This window comes from Mastomys coucha, unplaced genomic scaffold (assembly GCF_008632895.1).
Source record: "Mastomys coucha isolate ucsf_1 unplaced genomic scaffold, UCSF_Mcou_1 pScaffold21, whole genome shotgun sequence".
In the NCBI taxonomy this organism is placed as follows: domain Eukaryota; kingdom Metazoa; phylum Chordata; class Mammalia; order Rodentia; family Muridae; genus Mastomys; species Mastomys coucha.
The window spans coordinates 86,633,681-86,642,324 of NW_022196904.1; the positions used below are offsets into that span (position 1 = coordinate 86,633,681).

The window sequence follows — 8,644 nt, forward strand, 5'->3', positions numbered from 1 at the left end:
CCCTCCTTCCCTCCCTCCCTTCCACCTGTCTTTGTTTTGATTAAATTTGTTTTCTTATTGCTGAATTTTAAGACTTCTTTGTGTATTTTGAGTACAAATCCTTTATGTCCTTTGCATATGTACATAAAGCACAATCTGTACATGTACTTTGCAAATATTTTTCCTCGTCAGTGTCTTCTCTTCATTTTTTTAACATTGTCTTTTGAAGAACAGTTTTATGTTTTAATAAAGTTCAATTTGTCTAGTTTTTCTTAAATGAATTGTCTTTGATGATGGCATTTAAAAGGCCATTGCTAAATCAAGATCATCTAGATTTTCTCCTGCATTATCTTACAGACATTTTATAGTCTTGAAATTTAGATCTATGATCCATTTTGAGTGTGTGTGTGTGTGTGTGTGTGTGTAGCCTATAAAGTCCATGTCTAGATTTTTTCCTTCTCCTTCTCTATCCTTTTCTGTCACTCATGCTATATAAACTAGAATGAAGGACAGAGTATGAACTATGACCTTTTTTTTTTTTTTTTGGTTTTTTTTGAGACAGGGTTTCTCTGTGTAACCCTGGCTGTCCTGGAACTCAGTCTGTAGACCAGGCTGGCCTTGAACTCAGAAATCTGTCTGCCTCTGCCTCCCAAGTGCTGGGATTAAAGGCGTGTGCCACCACTGCCCGGGAAACTATGACCATTTTAAAACCACTTTAGAACTGAGTAATGATATTCCAGTACTCAGAAAGCTGAGATAGGATTATCAGGAGTTCATGGTTCTCCTAGGGTCCATAAATAAATTTCAGACAAGCCTGGGTTGACACACTGTTTTACAAAACTAAACCAAATTAAACAAAAAACGTAACAACAATAACAACAGCAAAGAGATCAGAAAGGGGGGGGGGTTAGATTTCCTGGAACTGGAGTTACAGATGATTTTGAGCCATCATGTAGGTGCTGGGGATTGAACCCAGCCAAGCAACAAGTGCTGAACCATCTCTCTAGCATTCTGTCTGTCTGCCTGTCTGCCTGTCTGTCTGTATGCCTGTCTGCCTGCCTGTCTGTCTGTCTGTCTGTCTGACCCCCCCCCCGCCGTCTATGAAAGAGGAGGGTGGAAGAGGGAAGATATGAATAAACCATATGCCATGATGTGCATGAGAAAACCAGAGAAAAACATGTAGGAAGGAGTTGGTTCTCGCAACCCTGTGCCACAAAGATGGTCAGCACAGCAGCCTTGGCAGCTAGTTCCTCCACCTGCTGTTCCACCTTACTGGCCCCAGGTTTTTTTTTTTTCTTTTTTCTTTTTAAATGTAGAAATTCCTGTCTCCTTTCCCAAATACTGTATGTATTCAGGGCTTAGGAAGGGTAAATAATAAAAGAGCTGAGTTCTTTCTGTATAGAGTTCTTCCTCTGCATTTAGACTAATTTGGGCACACTGAGTGGTAGTGCAGACATTTGTCAGGGAAGATGGCTTCATGTTATATAAGTCAGGTTTCATGTTGGTCACCGACTCTTTGGAGTTAGTATGAAGCTGACCAACAGTTATCTTTTGTAAACAAAACAGAAATAAATAGGAGGCCTAAAAAGAAACATAGGCTTAGGATTCAGACCATAGTATATACATGGCCATGCCATTTGCTGGTTGTATAACCCTGGAGAAGTTACTGCATTTCCTTATCCATTGCCTCCTGTCCTATACCTGCTCTGCTGTGCAGCTCTCTAGCAGCATCTTCAGAATGTGTTATTTATTTTCATCTTAGACATTCGTTTAAATTAGTACTATTTTCTGCTTTCTGTTGCCTGTAGCTCTAAAAATTTCTGTTAACTGTGTTCTTGCCCATACTCCTTTCCATTGACCAGGGATCTTTTAAAACACTGATTTTTGTTATCCTGTCTTTCCAGAGCCCTTCTACTAGTGAAACTTAGAGCAGAATCTAAACTTCTGAGCCTGTGAGATGGCTCACTGCATAAAGGTTTTTGGCACTAAGCCTGACAACCCAAGTTTGAACTTTAGGACACATATGGTAGAAGGAGAAAACTGATTCTCATGAGTTATCCTCTGACTCCACATGCATACCATGGCACAAATGTACCACTCACCCTCACCCCATACCAAATAAGGAGATGCAAATAATTTAAAACTCCTAAACTCATTAATTATTACCTGGTAGAACTAATCTGCATAATTTGATTTCAGTCATATGCCTCAAGGGCAAGGGCTGAGTTGGGTGCGTGTTTTGAGTGATGGTTGTACTGGAAATATGTGAAGGTACATTTTTATCAGTTCAGTCTTCAGGAGGCACCCTTTATTGTGAGGGGACAGTCTAGAGTTGTTTCTTTAATGTATTATCCAGCTCCAGTTCTAACATAGTGTCTGGTATCTGAGAGGTGCTTAAGAAATTCTGAGATTGGTGTAGGGCCTACTCCATAACTCTGAAATGGACATAGGTTTGTAAAGTATAGGGACACATTATACAAATTATCTTTCATGGGACACCTTTTAGAGAGTCAGCGAAGAGATGCATTTCCCCCTCTCTGTTCTAGTCTGAACGAATCTTGAATGTGATTTGAGGAGGTCTTGACTTCTGGGTTCAAGAGGACTTTGGCAGGCTCTAGAACAGCTGCTCTCAGCTTGTGGGTCCCGATCCCTTGAGGGGTTGTTGAACAACCTTTTACAGGAGTCACCTAAGACCATTGGAAATGTCAGATATTTACATTACAATTCATAACAGTAGCAAAATTACAGTTATGAAATAGCAACAAAATTAATTTTATGATTGGGGGTCACCACAACATGAGGTCGCAGCATTAGGAAAGTTGAGAGCCTGTCTGGTACCTCTTGTTGGAGCCTGGGTTGGGAGAACAGCACAGACAATCAAAACATTGGTTATGCATTTGTTTCCTGCCCCTCAGCGCCTCTTCAGAAAAAAGGGGGCGGGAGCAGCGCTCTCCCCGCCTCCTTTCATTCCTTTCTCTGTTCCTCCCTCCCTCCCCGCCCCTTCACTGAGCTCCGTGTCTGTGCTGCCGCCCTACGTGGGCCTGAGTGTGCTGCGCCTTGGGAGCTGGGTGGCTGTGCTGCGGCGCTTAGCCGAATCCAGCCTGTCAGGCTGGTTCAGCCCGGGCTTTGTCCCAACTGCTGAGCAGAGAGAGGTGCGGCTCTGCGACAGATACACAAGATCACCCGAGATGCTGGGCCCCGCACCCACCGCCAGGTAATGCTGGCTGGCCTTCCCTGGGCCTGGCATAGCTAGACTGGGCTGGGGTAGTAGGAGCCGGTGTCTTGCTGCCTTCCGGGGAAGGGAATGGGAAGAACATTACATTCCACTTATATTAAGGGATTCTTAATGAGGAAAGGGCCTGGCGGTGTAACATTGAGATAAGCCTACTTAGGGCTAGGCCTGTGCTGGAATAAGACATCTGGCTAGGGAAGGTTATGAAGGGGAAGCTGGATTTTTGGGGAACTGCATGCCCCAGGGGCCCCACTCCTTTGTAAGCATGCTTCTGTTTGGTGGCCCGGGTGATGCTTTTCTGTGCCTTGGTTTAGCTGCTGGTTTCCTGGGACCAGAGATACTGCTCTCTGGTTGGAGATGGAGTGAAGATAGGAGACCCCTGCAGCTGTTCCTGTTTAAGCAGTCTCTGTGAGCCTTAGTTTCCTTATTTAAAGAGAAGGGCTTAGCATTCTGTAACTGGCTTTTCTAGGCTTTAAATTTTACACTGGAAAGGTGAGCTAGGTAGAGACAGGTCTGTTTAGAACCAGTGACTTCAGGGCAAGAACAGCTTGAAGTGCTAATGCTTGTGCACCTAAGAGTACATATGTTGAGTATAGGGTGTGGGGTTCAGAAGAAACAGGTGGAAGTATGCTTTTTTTTTTTTCCCTGAACCGGCCAATTCTTTGATATTTAGACCGCTGCTATAAACTAGGCTGTCTTCTCTGGTGCACTGTTATTGATCTGCTATGTAAATAACAGACATTGAGATTGTATAATATCTTAATCACTGTAATTCCTTCCTTTATTATCTGGCACTAAGAAATACAAATACTAACCTATGTTGATTACTTTAGACCTTTCTCTTCTGGGTTTCAGAGGAGCTATGCATTTCCTCTGGAAGCCTTCCTGTCCTCCCTTTCTTCCTGCATCCTCCTGCTGCTCAGCTTTCCCTGCCTGCCCCTCACCTGTTTTCCTATCTCACCATTTTCTTTTCTTCTTTTTCTTGTCCTCCCACTTTCCACTTCTTGCCTCCTTTCCCTTCATAACCACGGTTTCTTCTTTCTTTTTTCTTTTTCATTTCTTCCCTGGTTCCTCTTCCTCTTGTTTTTGACCTAAGCTCTGTTTTCTTTATGTGTCAGTCTCTCTCCTTACTGCCCTCAAGCTGTGTTTTGGGGCTTCCCAAAAAGCAGTTGTTCTTCCTGGATTTATTTCCCATCTTTTTCCTTGACAGCTAAGGCAGATCTCTGGGCAGAAGGGAAAAATCATGATAGGAAATGAAGAGCTTGAAGGCTCGAGCTGGAGAACAAGTACAAATACAGTTAGGTAGACCTTCCTGAGAGCCCCTCATTGATATAAGGGGCTGGGAGATAGCCAGTTACCAGATAGCACAGTGGGATGAAGAGAAGAAGGTGAAGTCTTGGGGCAAGAGTGTTCTTTAGGAAGAAGGTGGCTTTGGCATCAAGATGGAGGTTATTTGGGGGTAAGGGTAGCTGTAGAGGGAAAGATTTATAGGATATGTAAAGGTGTGTAAAGGATGTGTAACCATATAGGTTCTTTTCCTCTCCTGATGGTAGGCTCATTGAAAAGGTTTATTTTTGCTCTGCATCCTCCCCTGCCTGCTCCCCCTGGGTAGTGTCCTAAAATGGGAGAGTCAGGGGGGAAACAGGGATGAGATGGACAGGTTTATTGTTTCATTGATACTCACTAATATATGCAATGTGTGTATGCATGTATACACACATACAAGATACCAGTTTGGTATCCATCATTAACTGTTCTCTCTGGCTGGTGAGAACACTTGCCACCAAGCATGATGATCTGAGTTCTATTCCCAGGTTTTATATGGTGGAAGGAGAGACTAATTCCTGCGAGATGTCTGGATATGTGAGCCATGGTATGCGCTCACCACTATCCCAACGCACATATATATAAATAGATGTAATTTTAAAAATAAACATTCTCTCAGTCATCTATAGTATGTTAGTTATGGTGCTAGTTGCTGAGTACTGTTAGTTCATTTGCTGTGTTCAGATGCAGGTCTAGGGGTGTGGACCCTCATGTGGTAGTGTAGAGGGAAGCACAGGGAGCTATGATAAGGTAGTGGAGGAAGACTAGTTCAACAAATCAGCCAGGGCTGAATTGTAAACTCAAGTCTTCTTTAATTGTGATACAAATTTATTTAGACTATGTTATCTTGTGACATGTGCATATTGTGTATAAAGAATTTTCTTGTTTTTTCTGTCTTTGGGAATAAAATGTAACTATTAATGAAATAGAAAACAAATTTACATGTGGTAGGTTATTATGCCCTGGCTAAACAAATTCTCAGTACCTTGGAAGGAAGCAGATTTTGTCCCTGTTTATTTCTGGCTGCAGGCCATTTAGGTGACTCACTGCTGAACACCCTCTCTGAGTTATTCCCTTTCTCTTCCCTGTTTTCTTATATTCAATTTCTGGCACAAGTTAGAGTCCAGAGACCAGATAGGCTAGGTGTTTACTTCACAGACTTCTGTAAGGTAAGAATATAACACCCTGTAGGGCTGGTGGGGATCCAGTGAGGCAGTGGGTGCATGAACACACTTTGTGCAGTGATCTATCCATATTCTTGCTATTGTCTCTGGATGCATTCTTAAAGCACCTAAGAAGATGCTCAGATGCTATAGCCCAGAAGCCCAAGGATGCACCTGAGAAATCTAAATTAGGTCTCAATTCTTGAGGAATAAAAGAAAAAGAGGGAATATATAGAAAGCTTTTAGGATTGATAATTGAGCTTCATGTTCAAAATAGAGGTCAACTGGTAATATAGTGCCTTATTCATGTCAGAAACACAGTAGGGGGCCAGTATAAAAGATTTTATTTTGAGTGACTATGATAAGTAGACAAGTAGAAGAGAAAGTAATTAAGGTCAAATTTAATGTAATGGTTGCTGGTTACTTGCTTGTTTATCCAAGTTTCATGTTATACTAAAATGAAAAATATTTATATTAACATTGAAGAGTTTATTATGATGATAAGGAAGTAATTTTTATAAAAAAATAAAAAATATGGTGCTGGAGAGGCGGCATTGGCTGGTTTCTGGAGGACTTGGGTTCAGTTCTCTGCAATGGCAGCTCACAACTGCCTGTAACCCAGTTCTAGGGGATCTGGCACCCAAACACAGACATATATGCAATCAAAATACCAGTGCACATAAAAAATATTTAAAAAAAATTACCCACTTGGTACTTAATAGCTATACTTATTCTTAATCTTCAAAATAAACTCTAAAGTCACCTGTTAAACAGGTCTTCCTTTGGGAAGATGGCTCAGTGGTTAAGAGCACTGGGTGCTTTTCTTGAGGTGCTGAGTTCAATTCTCACCTAACACATGGTGGCTCACAACCATTTATAGTATGATCTGATGCCCTCTTCTGGCATGAAAGTATACATGCAGATAGAGTGCGTGTGCATTTGTAAAATAAATAAATAGTATCTATAATTTTTTTTTTTTAAAGAAAGTCTTTCTTTGCTGTTAGAGCCTCTCTTCTGTATTTATGTAACGCCTCTCTGCACTCAGTGGAGGCACTTGCCATTGATGTATTGTTATGTAGATCCTGTATCTTTTCTTCCCATTAGTCTGCATTCTTTGGAGGGCAAACTCGGGCCTAGTATATTTAAGAGTCAGCTGAGTGCCTTTTTAGTTTCTAAATATAGGTTAGTAAATAAAACAAATGTAGTTACTACTGTTTATTAAGGATATGTATAATAAATGAATATAATTAAAAATTGGGATAGTTGCTGTGATAATTAAGAGTGCCTTTTGATCATGTTAAGTCTAACTGTCTGTGAGACAACTGCCACTCTGACCAGTACCTGCAGCTTAACAGAAGTTTAGGTAGAGTTGACTGCCAGATAAGAGAGGTGTGTGGTCAAAAGGTTAAAAACTTGGTGTCATCAGCAACAAGGGTGATATGTGAGGCCTTTGGACTGGGTGAGGTCATCTTGGGGAGAGTGTATTATATGAGTAAAGGGGTCTCAAGTCTTAGATTTGTGAAAAGTACTGAAGGAAGTGTATACAGAAGGGAGAAGGGAAGGCAGAAAGATAAAGGAAAAGGAATCCAAGACAGAGTATTTAAAAGAGAACTGAGGTTAATTATATTGACTGCTGATGAGAAATGAACAAGAAAAGGACAGAACAGTGACCATTAGATTTTTCAGGATGGAAATGATTGGCAATCTTGACAAGAATGCTTTTGTGAAATAGGAAGGATGCCCCTTGGCACAGAGGAGAAGGTAGTGGAAATAGTACTTCAAATATTAATAGATAATTCTTTTGAGAAGCTCTGCTTCTTAGGGCAAGCAAAGGCATAGTGGTATTTGGAAGAGGAAGATGGTGTCAGAGGAGAGTTGTGCGCACATGTGTAGGGTACTATATAGTGTTTGATATATTTTTCTAATATTTCTTGGGTCAGGTAAAAGGAATCATTTAGTTATGACTTTGAGTTTCCTTTTTCTTTGCTGTGCTACATCAGTTTTTAAAACTCTTTGGCTCTACTTTTTAAGATAAGTAAATTTACTTTTTTTTTGTTTTGTTTTTTTGAGACAAGGTTTCTCTGTGTAGCCGTGGCTGTCCTGGAACTCACTCTGTAGACCAGGCTGGCCTCGAACTCAGAGATCCTCATGCTTCTACCTTCCCAGTGCTGAGATTAAAAATGTATACCACCACCACTTGGCTGTCAACTAATTTCTTAACTACTGAGCCATCTCTCCAGTGTTTGTCATCTTGTTTCTTTAGGTCTTGAGTGTTTCTTTCTCAACAAGTCCTTTCCTGACCAACCCTGGTCCCACACTTACACACACATGTGTACTTGACACTGTTTTATTTAATGCTTATTTTTTGTCTGCATCTCTTACTAGACACATAATTTCTGGAAATGTAGGAGTTTTGTTTTACCCAACTAGATTAGAGCTATTACATTATAAATACATAACAATTTGTTAAATAGCAATATAGCAAATGACTGAATATATCAGAGGAAAGCTTGGTGTAATTGAAGGTCATTCCAGGGAAGAAGTCAGGCAAGAAAAGAGAGTATAGGGAAAAGAAAGTTTTTGAGGGAAGAAATGATATCATGCCTTCATTGTAACTGGAAGCAAGAAGAATATGGTTGTATATGTAGGGAGGCATGTTGTTGTGGGGGTGGAAACTGGAGTTTTTCTGAAGACATTTTTGTTTTCTTTTTAAAAATAAGCTCATTCACTTAGGTGGTGAGGTGCGGGAGATCATACAGTGTCATACTGGAAAATAATTATAACTTTGGAATGAAAGCATTGACCAGATTTTATAGTGTTCTCTGAGACATTGCTGCTTCAGTCTAGAAACATCTGGGAGACAGTTGAATGCTGGTTAAATTTCAGAAAGGGGGGTCGTCAGAAGCTGTGTGTGTGTGTGTGTGTGTGTGAGAGAGAGAGAGAG

At 41.0% G+C, this 8,644-nt stretch overlaps 1 protein-coding gene across 4 annotated transcripts in view; it reads left to right on the plus strand.

Moving 5' to 3' along the window:
• The window catches only part of Pak1 (p21 (RAC1) activated kinase 1), a 121,650-nt gene that overhangs the window by 52,067 nt on the left and 60,939 nt on the right, over positions 1 to 8,644 (plus strand). For 2 of the 4 annotated variants that reach the window (XM_031387431.1, XM_031387433.1), the window contains exon 1: positions 2,965 to 3,193. The exons of the other annotated variants lie outside the window; for them this stretch is intronic. The gene's annotated coding sequence lies outside the window, so the exon portion shown is untranslated. Of the gene's footprint in view, positions 1 to 2,964; positions 3,194 to 8,644 lie in introns of those variants that run through there. 4 annotated transcript variants of the gene reach the window in all.